The sequence below is a fragment of the Chinchilla lanigera genome, unplaced genomic scaffold (genome assembly GCF_000276665.1).
Source record: "Chinchilla lanigera isolate Chin_1 unplaced genomic scaffold, ChiLan1.0 scaffold00035, whole genome shotgun sequence".
Lineage (NCBI taxonomy): Eukaryota > Metazoa > Chordata > Mammalia > Rodentia > Chinchillidae > Chinchilla > Chinchilla lanigera.
Genome location: NW_004955436.1, coordinates 17,185,876 through 17,200,256, shown reverse-complemented (window position 1 = coordinate 17,200,256; position 14,381 = coordinate 17,185,876). Strand labels below are relative to the sequence as shown.

The 14,381-nt window shown below is 41.0% G+C and overlaps 1 protein-coding gene across 1 annotated transcript in view; it reads left to right on the top strand.

Moving 5' to 3' along the window:
• Aig1 (androgen-induced 1) overlaps positions 1-14,381 on the top strand; it is a gene marked incomplete at its 5' end in the record, with an annotated part of 228,393 nt that overhangs the window by 84,766 nt on the left and 129,246 nt on the right.

Here is a 14,381-nt window from a genome sequence, read left to right as displayed (position 1 = left end):
TCAGAGATTCTGATTGATTCAATCTGCACTTCTTAAATGTTCTCTAACATAGTTCTGAGGCAGGTTTGAGGGCTGTAGAGTTCATTGGTCTCTCCTGCATCCTTGAGACCCCAGGAAAGTGGTCAGTGGAAGAACACAAAGAAAGAAGTCATGTTGGTTCCATCTGGAAGGCTGTGGCAGAGAGACAAACCTGAGGAAATGGGAACAATCAAGAAAGTTCAACTCTTCCGAATGGTTACGAGGTGGCATCTCTGCCTTGGTTTCTACTGGAATAAAACATTGGCACCATCCCTAGATCCTAGGAAAAATGAATTAATATTACCACATATTAGAAGATGAAAAGCGTAATACACGTGTCAATTTTCATTAATCCTTGAAAATATTTATGGAGTCCAGTGGTCTGTAACTGATTAGAGTCTGCAGTTAACAGGGGATATGGGTTTCCTCTGAGTTATATGAAACAAAATATAAATCTTTTATATAACTCTATTTCCTTCAGAAAGGATTTTTACTTGTCAGTGGGATTTTTAAAGTTTTATTTTCTTGGATCTCATTACTTTTCCATAAAATCCTATAAGCAGAATTACAATGAGGTGAGTCATAGTCTTTTAACACTTTTTTTGGAGCTTCTTTCTGCCAATGTAGCTTGGATTAAAGACTTTTTAAAACTATGTTTGGGAAAGATTAGAAGAAAAGGAGAAGGAAAAGGATAAGGAAGAGAAAGAGGAAGGAGGAAGGAAGAGGATAAGGAAGGACACAAAACATTTCACTTGATAGTGCATTTGTTTTTAAACTTCAGAGCATTACAAAACTGATGCCTTCATGGTCTCTTTCTGGTAAGTTTTAGACAACGCTGAAGGGCAAATGAGTTTGGATTTCAAAAGTTCTTTCATGAGCCAGTTACTTGGAACTGGAAATGGATTTTCTCATGAAAATGTTGTTATACAAGTGGTAATTCATTTTCATGATTCATTCATAAACTCTGTGTTCTGTTTTGAAGCTGACCTATGCGTTTACTGTGATAGATAGTAGATTAAAAGTGGTTGCTCTAAAAAACATACAAGTGATAAAAGCAGTTGTTGAATCCTGTAAAACTTTTAACTTGAACCCTGGTACTGAAAAGCAAGTGGGATTTGATTTGAGGAGTCCATTCTGTTCAGGATATTCAATGCTGGCACCTGAGAGTGGCAGTCACGGGCAGGCCGGTGCCTGTGTTCCATGCTGGTCTCTGAAAGCAATACCCTTAGAGCACGTTGCTGAGTCCTTCATCCAAATGCCTTCTCCTCCTCCTGTGACAAACATGGTGGAGCACAGCTGTGTGTTTTCTGGTCTTTGTATTTACACTAGCAGGCAAAACAGAATTGCTCCCCTTGGGCAAATTATAATCAAATCAGAATATAAAATAATTTCCAAATAGATGACTACTTATGATTCATCCATATTTTTATGACAGATTATTAGAACACTCAAATCCATACTGATTTACACCTCTGATGTGTCTGAAGGGAGACTTCAGTCTTTGTGAAAAACCTGGGGAGGGTCAGCAGTTTACATATGCTGTTTCTTGGGGTTACTTGGAATTTCTCTGTTTCTTGGGGTTATTCTGAATGCTCAGAGTAGCCCCAAGAAACAAGGAGGATCATTCACAATTGAGGCGCTGACAATTAAAGGAGTTCAGAAATGTGTCAGAGGTGGTACAGCTAAGCCTGAGCTCATTCTAAGTCCATCGAACTCCGGGTATTTCGTGCCAGTCTGAACTTCCTGGGCTGAGAAGCTATTCCAAAGATACTTTCTGTTATTTTATTCAACATTCCTTATATAACTATCCATGCAGTAGTTTTCTCCTAGATTTAATAATGGAGGCTGCATTATCTCTCCTGGCCCTGGGTGTTTCTTTAGGTTAATGAGCCCTATTTCCACTTCTCTTCTGACATATTTAGGGTCCTTACACTGATCTGTGCTCACCTATGGCTTCTCGTGCAGTTTTCTGTCCTTCTTTCCCATCATATATTTTTGTCTGATTCTTTATTTTGCCTTGATTTTCGCTCCCCCGAGCCTTTATTGCAAGCTGCTTTACCCTGTAGAGAAGTAGCTGCAGTACACATTACACAAATAGAATAGAAATCATTAGGACCTCTGGAGTGTAAATTCCTCCAAGCTTTTTTTTCCCATCCTCCACATGACCTAGAAAGAGGCCTTGTCCTTGGGAGTGAGTAGTCAGTATTGTTAACCAATCACAGAAGTTTGAAGTAGCTCTCATTGTTTTAGGGAGGACCCAAGGAGCTGATGTCTCCAGCTTTGTTAATTTTGCCATAAGACTCACTGCTTTCCTTTTCCTAGGGAACTTAAATGTCTTAGGACAAAAGCAAGGAAATAAACTTTCTCTTTATGGTCCAACAAGATCTGAAAGTAATACATAGGGATGAAAAAAGGATGCAAATTTAAGGATCTGTGAAAGAAAAAAATTGCTTCAGGTAGATCAGGAGAATGCAGAAGAGGCTGGGAAAAATTGCAGATGACTTAGGAGGGATTATTCCTGCCTATTCCCTCTACTGTTGTCCAGGAGGAGAGAAAAGCTGCTTTTATACATGAGACAGTCTCTTATCATGTGATCATAACTAGGAGGAAAGGGAACTCTCATAAATTTCTCTCATCCGCACATTTATTTGGCTACTTTCAAGTTGTATAGTTTAACATGAGGGGGAAAACCTCAGTCTTCTTTATCCCTCTTCTGGGTTGGTCCTTGTTTTGGGGGCTCCTAGCCGTCAGTAATCCAGAATCTCTGGAGAACCTTGGCATGTCCTGGGTCCCTGCACTTCTCCAGAGGCAGCCCCAAGACTCCCCGCCATCACTGCCCCAGGAGTAGTGCCCCAAGGCTCCCAGAGTTCGTGTGTCTCTGCTGAGCAGAAGGACATGGTTTAAGCAGTGTCTTCTCTTCGGGTCACACTGGATAGAGGGAGGCACTGCACTGTGAGCAGCATTGGGGGGCCCCCAGCAAGTGGGTCTCACCTGAAGCGTGAAGATCAGTCAGAGTAAGAGACTCACTCATTTTTGAAGATTTGCTCAACAGATTGATTTAACATCCGTGTTCCTGGGATGGTTTTGGATACTGATTTTGTTCTTTAGCAAAACAGCAATCAAGAGGGAAAGTGAATGCTTCCAGGAAAGGAAGGGAAGTGAAGATCTCCAGTGGCCAGTTTTAAGGAGCAAAAGGGGAAATGTAGAGCAGATATGATGATTTGCAGAACAATTTCCATTCATGTTTTCTTTAGAAAACTCAAAACAATGGAATATATCTGGAAGTGGAGTTAAAGGTAAGAGTGCAGCTGGAGGTATGGTTAGAGAAATAAACAGAGCTAGGCAAGCCTTGTGCACCAGAAAGTAGTTTAGATCTTGTGTTAGTTACTTTTCTCATTGCTGAAAAAAAAAAGAAAAATCCCCCACACCCAAAGTTAAAGGACGAAAGGTTTATTGCCTTGCAGTTTGTAGAGGTTTCAGTCCATAGTCAGCTGGCTCCAAGGCAGTCTATAGTTGGCTGGCATGGCAGAGTGGCATTGCAGGGGAAAAACAGTTCATGGCAGGCAGAAAACAATAAAAGCAAGCAAGCCGTAACAAGCATCAGTATCAGCTTCTTTCTGCACTTATATTCTATGTAGGCTACCTAGCTTAGGGCAGGTACCAAACCAATCAGTGGACTGAGTTAGTAATCATTCACCCTTAATCCTAGCACCCTACCTCCTAGCATTATACTGTGAATCAATCACATACTCTATATCCAGCCATCTCTGAAAAAGCCCCACCTATGACTGCATGAGGCTTTGGGGGAACATCTAGAGATGGCCCTAAGAGGTTTTGTCTCTTAAGTCTGGACATTTTACGTGAGCAAGATTGGATATGCACAGTGGGAAGAGGGGAAAGAGAGGGAAAGTGACCCTGGTAGAGGACCCGCGTGTGCAAAGACAGGAATACCACTATCTAGTTACCAAGTGCACCCCGTGTGAGCCTCCTGCAGCAGAGGTGCACCATGCCATGGCCAAGGGGTCCCCTGGGCCCCTAGTATTGCTCTGTGTCCCAGCCAGGGAGACTCCTGTTGCCTTAGGGAAGTTGTTAAAGGGTTTTAGCAGGAGAGATGGAAGCAGTGGGTAGTTTTGAAGGCTTCCTCCTTTGAATAGGGTTGAGTGGGAAGAACTGATAGAGGCAGCCTATAATTAGGAAGGAAGATAAGAAGTCTGAGATTGGAGCCTTGGCTAACACCCATACTAGGAGTGTGGCGGAGAACCCTGCAAGGGGAAAGCGATTTCACAGGGATGGGAAAATGCCTCAGGGAGAGGGTTCAGGGAAAACCAAGAAGGGTAGTGCTTCTTGAAAGGCAGGGTCAGACCGTTCAGGGCTGTACCGACATACCCACTGGTACAGGTACTGCCTAGAGACAGAGGAAAGGGGAGCTTGCCTGAACAGGAAGCAGTTAAAAAGCTCACTGATATGGCATTTTCTTGGTGGAAGAAGATTGGTGGCTTCATTGTTCAGTTGAAGTAAGGGCAGAATGACAGTATGTGAGGGGTGGAAGCGTTTTCCTCTCTGACCTCTTGTAGCTCTTCATTTTCTCCCCTTGTTAGAGCCACAGCTTCTGCCCTGCGCCCTTATTGAGCAGGGTCAGCTTTCTTCCCAGCCCTGTGATAGTGGCCTTTGGTTCTCTTTCCACTGCTTAATGTACTGTCATCCAGGGTCATTATGTTGATTTTAGTATTAATCTACAAAGAAAAAGGAAAAGTCATAGGAAATTTTTCAGGAAAATGGTTACAAAAAAAAAAAAGCAATTACTTGAGAGACATGCATGAAGAGAAACTTTAAAATAATCCTTCCCGTTTTGTGCCTCCTTATTTGTCTATACACCAGAAGCAACAAAGACAAAACTACCAACAGCACACCCATGATTTGATGAGTTGGAACGCTGGCTTCATGGCTGATATATCTTTCTTTTACATTTTCCATATTCCAATTTAGATATTTTAGAGCCTGCAGAGATTTCCAGAGACAAGGCACTAGAGATAAGCAATTTGTTCTGTGGAATTTCAAAAAGGGAAATGTGTTTTAGCAAACAAATGAAATTGGACTCAGCTTAGCTGAATAGTTCTCTGACCAGATGTCATTTAAAGGCATTGGACAGAGGGCCTGAATTTTGACTATTTCTCAAGATAAATGCCCATGTAGGAACCAGGATGGGCATTTTTGGGTTCCTGTGAAGATAGTGTTATAAGGTACTAAGCATGCCCGTGGCATCTCTGGAAATATCAGCATACAAATGAGATATAAACACTTCTTGGTTCTTTCCCATAGTTTCTCTGATCTTACTGGCAATAAAAAAATAAGAAAAATTCTTCAGGAGTATAAAATGTTATTGAATTTGTAGCAGTTGTCATGGTTACCTGCATAGTTTCTTGCTTTATTAATGTGTAATTCCCTTTATTTCTGGAAATATCATTTAGTGAAATATAATAGTCCACAACCTCTTAGCAAGTTTCTCCGTGTGTCTCGGAGACTCAGACAATGACTGTGATGAATGTGTGTATAGTTCCTAGCCCACCTGTGTCCTGTTGATTCGGTAACTAGGACATCCATGTTTAGGAAAAGACAACTTGAAGTTAATGACTTTTGAGAGTTCCTTACAAGTTCAACTGTTTCCCCAAACAAAGCGATTATTTTTTCCTATAGGAAAAATAATCCAAGGCTTGAGTCTAACTGAAATAATGTAGGCTTTTTGACATGGAAACTTTTAAAAGTATTTAATTACTTACAGGAGTTACTTGGAGGTATTCAAGAATTTTTTTGATCAGTGTGTGTGTGTGTGTGTGTGTGTGTGTGTGTTAATGTGGATTGAGTCTAGGGCCACCATACTGAGCTACACCTCCAGCCATTTTTTTATTTTTTATTTTTGAGTCAGGGTCTCACTAGGTCACCAAGTTGCCCATTCTGGGCTTGAACTTGTGATCTTCCTGCCTCCACCTCCCAGAGTGCTGGGATGACAGGAATGCACCTCCACATCCAGCTCTGATCAGATCACTTCATTTAAAAATTATCTTTACTTACTTGCTTGCTTATTTATTTTCATCAGAGAAGGGCTTTGTGAGACTCTGGTAGTAAAGGTTTTGAGTAAGTTTTCTAAGTATATTTTCCCGCTATGCAAGTTAAAGCTAAATAGTTATTTGTTAAATTCTCTCTCAGGCTAACTGCATATGGCAGAAGCTGCTCACTGACCGCCATGCTCATTTCTCTTTTTCCCGACTACATTTCCTAGCCTCCCTTGCTGTTGGGCCTGTGATTGGATGTTACCCTCAGCCCCCTTTACCCACAGGTTTCACATCTGTGGATTCAGCAAACTGTCAGTTGAAAATAGTTGAAAAACATTTCACCTGTGCGGCACACATGCAGACGTTTTGCTTGTTGTTCCCTACAATACAGTGAAACAGTGGTTACATAGCATTTACATCGCGTTAGGTATTGTAAGCAATCTAGAGTTGGCTTGAAGGAGGACACGCGTAGGTTCTATGCAAATATTATGCCATTCATTGTTTTGTTTATTGAGACAAAGTCTGCTATATAGACCAGGCTGGCCTCAAACTAGCTTGCAATCTTCCTGCCTCATTCTCCCCAGTACTGGGATTACAGACATGCACCTCCAAGACCTGCCATTTTGCCATTTTATGTAAGGGATTTAAAATATTTGTATATCTGAAGGGGTCCTGGAACCGATCCCCAGGGGAGGATGCTTGCTTGCAGATCTGGTCCATGAACACTTCCCACTCAACCCTCCACTGTCCCTGGTGGTCATGCTGGTTGGCAGCTCTGCCAGACTGACCCTTACATCAGTGTGAGGAACAGAATATTCAGTAGGTAAGGAGTATCGATTTATGTGGACCAGAGACAAAACCTCTGAGATGTGAGGTCCATACGAGTATGTTATATCAGCTATGGTTACTGTAAATAATATACTGCTTAGTAACATTGCTTCTAAATGGACCATATAATCCTTGGGAGAAAGCCCATGTTTTTTATCCCATAACTTCTTTCACAGGCTTTGAAAAGAAACTAGCCTTGTAAATTCCAGAGCCCCCTAATCAGTGTCTAGTGATAAATTTACTGTTTTAAAAGAGTTCCAGAGATATAAATGGCTGCAGCAATAGTAGATATTTGGGAAATGTCAGACCCTGTAACTTACGTATACAGGAAGCCAAAAGAAAAGAAATTAACCTTTTCTAGATGCTTTTATGTATGGTACCCAGTACTGGATTCAGTTCTTGATATACATAGCCTTATTTACTCTCTATAATTAATCTCTTCAGGAGCACTGGCATTCCCATTTTACAGATTTTAAAGTGTCATAAAAGTTAAATAACTTCATCTTTCACTAAGGAGCAGCAAGGGATGACTCAAATAAAAGTTTGCCAGAAACCAAGTGTAGCAGAGCTTTTCACTTTGCTGCTTTTTGTGGAGTTCACTTGGTTAATATCAGATGATCACAAGGATGGATGATAGCTAGTAACGATGGGAACACAAGCAAATAAAATCTGATCATTTGTCATGCTGGGAACAGAAATTATCATTCAGAGCTGGGTGTGATGGCACACACCTGTAGTCCCAGCACTTTGGAGGCTGAGGCAGGAGGATCATTGTAAGTTCAAGGCCAGCCTGGGCTACAAGTGAGCTCAAGGCCAGCCTAAACTGCACAGTGAGACGCTGTCTCAAAAAAGACAAAAAAAACCATCATTTAGTTATTAGAAATATTATAGTCTCAATATTATTGAATTTTACTAAGCAGTATATTATTTATAGTAACTTCTTTTTTTTTTTTTTTTTTTTTGGTTTTACTCCGGTACCGGGAACCGAACTCACGACCTTGCGCTTGCCAGGCAGGCGCTTTTGCTGCTGAGCTAAATCCCCAGCCCCTATTTATAGTAACTTCTATCTTAATGAAGGTATCAGAGCAGCAGTTATAATAGACTGAAAATAACAGCAGCTTAAAACTGATAGCACAGAGGTTGCAGCCAGCTCTCCCTCATTAAGGTCACCTAGGACCCCAGGTTCTTTCATCTGATTGCTGCTGGCTCTTCTAAGTTTGTTCCTCATCTGCACAGTGGCAGCTGGTCTACCGTGCCATGCATGTATCTAAGCCATTAGGACAGGGTTACAAGAGAGAGGCAAGCATGCTTCTTTTCAGGTGGGGCCCTGACCTCAAAATTGCAAGCATCACTTTTGCTCACAAAAGTTGCACAGCTGCATGCATAAGTAACTTGCAAGAGAGTCCAGAAAATGTCTTCTTTAAGTACCAGTTCTTCTGTTCTTCTAGAGGAAGGTGAAAAGAGAGATTGTGGAACATATGGCAGTACTTGCCACACCTTCTTACCTTCCCACTGTTTGATGGACATGCTAATTTGAAGGATCTGGAATGGCTTTAGCAGGAAGGAAATGAACCAAGGAAACTTAAGTAAATCAGAAATTGAAGCTCTCCTTTCTGTTTAACCTCTTCCAATGCATATAGCAAGAGAATGAGGAATTAATGCTTCACATTAATTTGCTTTAAAATGTGCTATAAGTATTCAATCAGTATACTCCCAAGAAAATGATCACAATAAATTAAGAACACTTGAACTAACACTAGATATTAAATCATAGTAACTGTCTAGAATTAATTTCACTAAGTTTGACATATGATTAGATTATAAAACAAGGCCTCATTTGGTAGAGCTATTTACTGAGGTACGTATAAGTGAAATGGTACCATGCCTGGAGTTTGCTTTAAAACTTTCCAAACAAGTGGAAAAGGGGATAGTGAATAATTGAAACTAAGTTGGGGACATTTTAGTTGAAGCTAGACCATGGGTATGATGGTATCATTTATACTTTTGTGTATATTTGAAATATTTCATAATAAAAAGTTAAGTACTGTTCCAAGAAATGAAAATATTTTTGGCTATGCCTCAGTGTTCACATGAGCTAATTTCTGTATTCCAGTTAAGCCCTTTTGTAAGTTTTCCAGTGTATTACTTACTCCGCATGCATCTGTACACCTGAAAGCTCTGTGTTGCCTACAGAATTCGCTAACAGTTTGCTCTTGGGTTACTAAAACTTCCATGAGTGGCTGCTGCATGCAGTGATAGAAGAGATGCAAAAATAATGTCATAAGGCTCCTTCCAGCAAGAATAAAACTGCGTAGGACAGATGAGACAGTCTCTCAGTAAACCTAATTCAAGAGAATTCTAGAAGAAGGTGCAGATGTCAGGCGATCACATCACAGTGAAAGGATTAGGAAAAGAGTCCTGGGTGAGATATCACGAGATCTAAAGGAAATGTAGGCTTTTGAGAGATGGAAGCTGGGCAGGGGGCTGCCAAGAGAAAGGCTCTGAGCCAAAACAGAAGATGGTTTCCTGGTGACAGCAAAGGGAGGTACATTTTCTTGAGTATGAATATCTGGATGTCCCATTAAAGAAAATCAAAGAGTAAATAAAGAGGACCAGACTGGGAAAATTAATATTTTTGTAGGGACATATAGTTTTGAAATACTGATGAGATTCAAGGTGAGGTGTCTGTCATGTAGGGACACAGAGAGGTCAGTGTGGTTAGTCACCTGCTAAAGGTGATGGCTGAGGCTGTAGGTAGATGCTTAGAACTGAAGAGAACAGGGAACCGATTGTAGTGGACCTTAAAGGTAACATGAGCCATTAGTGTGACAAGATGTGTAGATCTTCCCCTCCTGCTCTACTGAATTCTCAGCACTCCCTCATTCCTACAGAAGCTACCTGTACTTTCTCCTAAATTCCTCCCAAGACTTATCAACCAGAGCATCTGTACCGCCTGACTTCCTTCCATTCTTTAACCCACTCTCAGTAAGAATTCTGCATCAGTACACGGACACTGGTGGAGTTACCAGTGACTTCCATGGTGACCACAGATTCCGTGGATACATGTTACTTCTTTATTTGTGACAGGGTCTTGCTAGGTAGCCCAGATCAGCCTCAAACTCACAATCTTCCTGTCTCAGCCTCCCAAGAGTTGGAATTACACCCATGTACCACCACACCTGGCTTCCTTTGATTTCTCAAGCAATTTTTTGCCTATATGGTAACCCTGTTCCTTAGAACTCTGTTTTCTTGGCCCCTGATTTGCTTCTGGCTATTGCTTCAGTGTATTTGAAGGCTGCTCCTCTGGGGGACACTTACAAACAGTGCTACTGGAGGACTGGTGCTAGCCTCCCTTTCCTTCCCACAGTCCCTCTTGGAGGGCTTTCTTCCTGCTCCATGTTGTTACCCAAGTTGGTGAAGCTTCCACATTTATGTTTCATTTAAGTTCTGGTCCTTATGTGTTACTGGATTTCTGCCTGGGATCTCATAAATAAGATATCCATAATGGAAACTTTGACCCTGATCTCCCCCTAAACCTGTTCGCCATCACAATAAATCCCATTGCCATCTCCCGTGTTTCTCAAGCCCCCAAAGTCAATCGTTGCATTTGAGCAGGGTTCACAAGACGCCTCCACTAGGAGATCCAAGCAAATATTGCTCAGTTTGGAAATGTACTTTGATCTCCAAACTGTCTCTGAATGTAGCTAAAGTGTGTAGACCTTAAAAATAAAGCTTTCTGGTGCATCTTCATCGCAACAAAGCAGTTTGATTTAGGCACCGTTGCTGTCTTTAAATTTACATTTGCAGTTAGCTTTAAGCTGAATATTTTTAAAAGATCTTGTGGGCTATTAATACTGGCCTGCCAAGCTCTCTGAACCTGATCACATTTGGTGACAGGACTAACCCAAATGGCTCCGAGTAGAAGGAGTCCTCAGACATTCTTTGGAAGATCCAGATGCACCTGCCTCTCAACAGGATTAGAAACCCACAGTTGTAGACATCTCCACCAACCTCTGCTCTTCCCCGCATGGTGAAAAAGAGAGCAATTCAAATTCTCCTGTTTTGTGAGGAATGGGAATCCTTGCCTTTCTGTCATACTCAATCTAGAGTGAATGGGATTAAATTAACCTTATATATTAGCCATGCCTTATAAGTCTGTGTTCTCCTAAAGACATAATGATTTGGTTCTATTTGGTTCTGCTTCTGCAAGAAGCAAGTCAGTTGTAAGTGTGTTCATTAATGTCATTCTTAGCCCTCTTCTACACTGTCTCCCATGTCAAGCACATCATAGCAGTAACTGATGTTGCCTAAGTATTTGCTTTTGCCACACACCCTCCCAGGTGCTCTGAATGTACAACTGCGAGTTAATGGCTACTACTGTTTCACAGATGAGGAAGTTGAGGCAAAAGAAATTAGTAAGTTACTCAAAGATACTCTGGTAATGCAAAGCCAAGATTTTAATACAAGCTCTTTGACTCTGCCTTTTACCACTGTCTGCAAAGAAACTGTCTCTGAATGTCTTTTTCTACTCATTCCTATTGTGTCATTGATGTACGATATACCATCAAGTTAATTTAATAACAGTTTTAGGAATAAAGCAAGTACTACCAAACCCAGTGCAGTTACATTGAGACTGTCTCTTCAGATTTTAATCATTGTTTTTTATTCTTCATAATTCCTTTCTGCCTTGTGTTCCTGAGTCTTTCAGCTTCATGGACAACTTAATTGCAGAAAAGAGGCAAATTCCCAATCATTAACTTCTAAAATTGGGTCACACAACTCAAAAAGATTGTCAAGAGCCAGGATTGGTTGTTTCGGTTTTCTTGGCTTCGTTTTTTTTTTTTTTTCTTGATTATAAAACAGGATTTTTCTTAAGGTAAAAAACATTCTTTGAGATTTGCTTTGCATATCAAGAGCCAGAGCCAGATGATTCCCTCACATGAGTTGGGGAGAATGAAAGATGGTGTCAGAATCTTCCTGGCCTGAAGAAGATCATCTGTTAGCTGCTGGCAGGAGGAGAATCTGAAGTCTTGTGGCTGAAGGACCCTGAGAAGGTGCTCTAGGCCCTGGTGTCCTGGACATAGGCGAGAATGGAAATCTCAGAAGTGTTTAGGAAATTCCAGAGTACAGGATGCCTTGATTTGAGTTCCAGGAGGAACTCAAGAGGAAACAAGCATCAGGACAGTGAGGTGGGAAAGCAGTGGGGACTGGCTGAGGTGCCCATGCTGCACAGAAGCCTCTGCAGATTCCCTGTGTGCCCAGAGACCTCTGTGAGAAGGCATCAGAGGGCCTGGGTGTCCTCATAAGGGCCTGCTATTAGCAGATTTGGTGTGAATTCTATGTGCTGGAGGCTGTGGACATAGAAACAATGTAAGCAGCAAAAGCCCTGTGGGTAGACCCTCCTGACAAGGGTGAGCAGAGCCAAGGACAAATATAACAGATGTTGCTCCCCCATGATGCACATGGCCATTTCTAGAATTTAGATTCTATCCCAGCAAAAAAGAGTACCACCTCATTTTGCTTTTATTTAAATTGGAATTTGACTGTGACATAAGTGAACAAGGTTGAATTTCCTAAAGTGGCTGTGGTGTTAGGTAATTTACTCAAGGTCACATAGGTAGAGAATAATACAACCAGGATTGTAGTGAGGTGGTCTGAGCTCACTGTGTATCCCCTAGACCACTAGGCTGGACAGCACCATTTTCTCCCTGACTCTGCTACCGCCATATTTCCCTCAGCCAAATGGAAATGTGGCTCAAGGTCTAAGTTAAATTACATTATAGGAAGTGGAACTGACTGTGAAATACACCCTGTGACTATACACAGAAATTTTAAAGGTGTGGTAACATTAAAATGTTTGAGAAAGGAAGAAATGTAAGATATAATCTTTTCTTCCCAGCTCGCTTCCCACTGCCTAATCCATATTGACTTGAATTATCAGAAATGCTTTCAAACTAGAGAGATTTAATTTTTCCTCTGTAATTAGGAGCAAGAGAACTGGGACCAATGACTGGGATCTTTAGTGAGATAGAATTTTGTGCAGAATCAGAGAGAACTTCCTCACCATCTCAGATATTCAGAGATAGAACAAGCACCCTTGGGTGGTGCCATGTGCCATGTTCCTTGAGATGTCATAGCATTGTCCAGACACCTACTATTAAGAAGTGATCTTATGGAGGCAAATTCAGTAAAGGACACATGGCTGGATGCCATGGCCTTTTGGGTCCCGTTCTAATTTGAAATTCTGCCATTTTGAAATGGAGGCTGTGAACACCAGATTGTTATGTGCTTAAAGAGTGGGAAGTGAGAAAACGGAAGCAGTGGATACTGAGTAGGGTTTTGAAGGTAGTTACTGAGGAAAACAGAGCTCTACTACATGGTGTGGTAGGCCTCCAGGAAGATTTAACACTGGGAAGAACTGAGCAGATTGCAGAGAAAAGTAGGAATGAGTGAAAAAGGAAAACCTGAAGTTTGAAGGAGGTTCTGTTGCAGTATGTGTGGTTGCATAACCCACTGCGGTGGTCTCTCCTTGTCTAAGGGCAATACAGTACAAGACCACCAACGGATGCTTAAAACCAATGGTAACGCTGATATCTAAATATACTGTATTTCTCCTATGCAGTCATACCTATTACAAAGTTTAATTTATAAATTAGGCACCATAAGAAATAAACAATGACTAAAATTACAACAATTGTAACAAGACTGTAGTAAAAGTTATGTGAATGTTCAGCCTAAATTTCCATGGGTTTGAAAGTCCCAAGACTGGCACCCTGCCCTAATTCTACTGCTGGCTTGCTGGTGATTATCCAGCATGGATCTGGGCTCTGACTGCCTCCTTTGTCTACCAATGAGAGTAGGGACACATCTTGAATTGGACACTGCTGCAAAACTGTAGACCCCAGAAGAGAACCACAAGTTTGAAATCACAGAGATGTTTTCTCTTGTGTTTTTTTTTAACTTTTGTTCTTTTATTTTTTTCTTGGATTGTTTGTTCTATTGTGAGTGTGAACTTTAGCATCTTTGTTTTGATTTGTTCTTGTTTTATCTCCTTTACTTCCCCCCTATCTTCTTCACTGGTGTCCTGAGGCTTGAGTAATCTTCCTTTGCCCTTCAGCTTTGCTTCTGATCCTTTTTTTCTGCCTTTATTTCTCTATTATTTCATCTTCTTCCTTTTAAATTTTCTCATCTTAGTTATTTATTTCTTGTTTTTACTCTATATGATTTTTTCTTCCCTCTTTTTCTTTTATCTTCTATTTCTTGCCAGATTTTGTTCTACACTTACTTAATTTGATAGCCATCTTTCTACTCCCTAATAACATCCTTTGTACCACTTCTCTCACCTCCTCATATCATAGTGTAAACTTCCAAAGTTTCCCTTTTTCACAACCCCCATTCTGAATCCCTAAATCTTTAATAGTACAACCATAAACCTTTGTTAATCTTTTGATAGTTAACTCTGTAAAATTGCTGTTGAGATCTTTT